The following is a 516-nucleotide window of genomic DNA, read 5'->3' on the forward strand; positions in this document are numbered from 1 at the left end:
AATATAATTTTTTATAAAGAGAATAACTAAGTATTTTGGATTGTAATCGATGACCATTGACTGAATGAGCCATGTATATTTTTGAAACAATGGAAACTTGGAAGTTTGTTGGAAAGTAAAGGATGGTTTTATTTTCCAAGTCTTGGAAGTTGCGTTTGTCATTGTGTGTATTATTTCTTCTATTTAAGAGCCAAACCAGAAAGAGAAAGTAAGCATTATTTGTGAGTGTCTAAAAAGCCATCATAGTAACTAAAAWGGAGAGTTTGYGTGTGAGTAAGCATAAATCATGGTTGKTGATATTGATGATGATAGGTWGTCTCTTGATTTGGCAAACACAAGGTGTTTGTATAGAAGAGGAGAGAAAGGCACTCCTCGAAATCAAAGGCTCACTTATTGATTCATATGGTGTGGACCTTCTCCCTGCTTGGGGTGATGATGGTAGCACTGGGGGGAGGAGCGGTGGCAAGTGTTGTGATTGGGAAAGGGTCACATGTAACACCATCACTGGGCATGTAA

Source organism: Cynara cardunculus, unplaced genomic scaffold (assembly GCF_001531365.2).
Source record: "Cynara cardunculus var. scolymus isolate 2C unplaced genomic scaffold, CcrdV1 Un_Scaffold_5203, whole genome shotgun sequence".
NCBI classification, from domain to species: domain Eukaryota; kingdom Viridiplantae; phylum Streptophyta; class Magnoliopsida; order Asterales; family Asteraceae; genus Cynara; species Cynara cardunculus.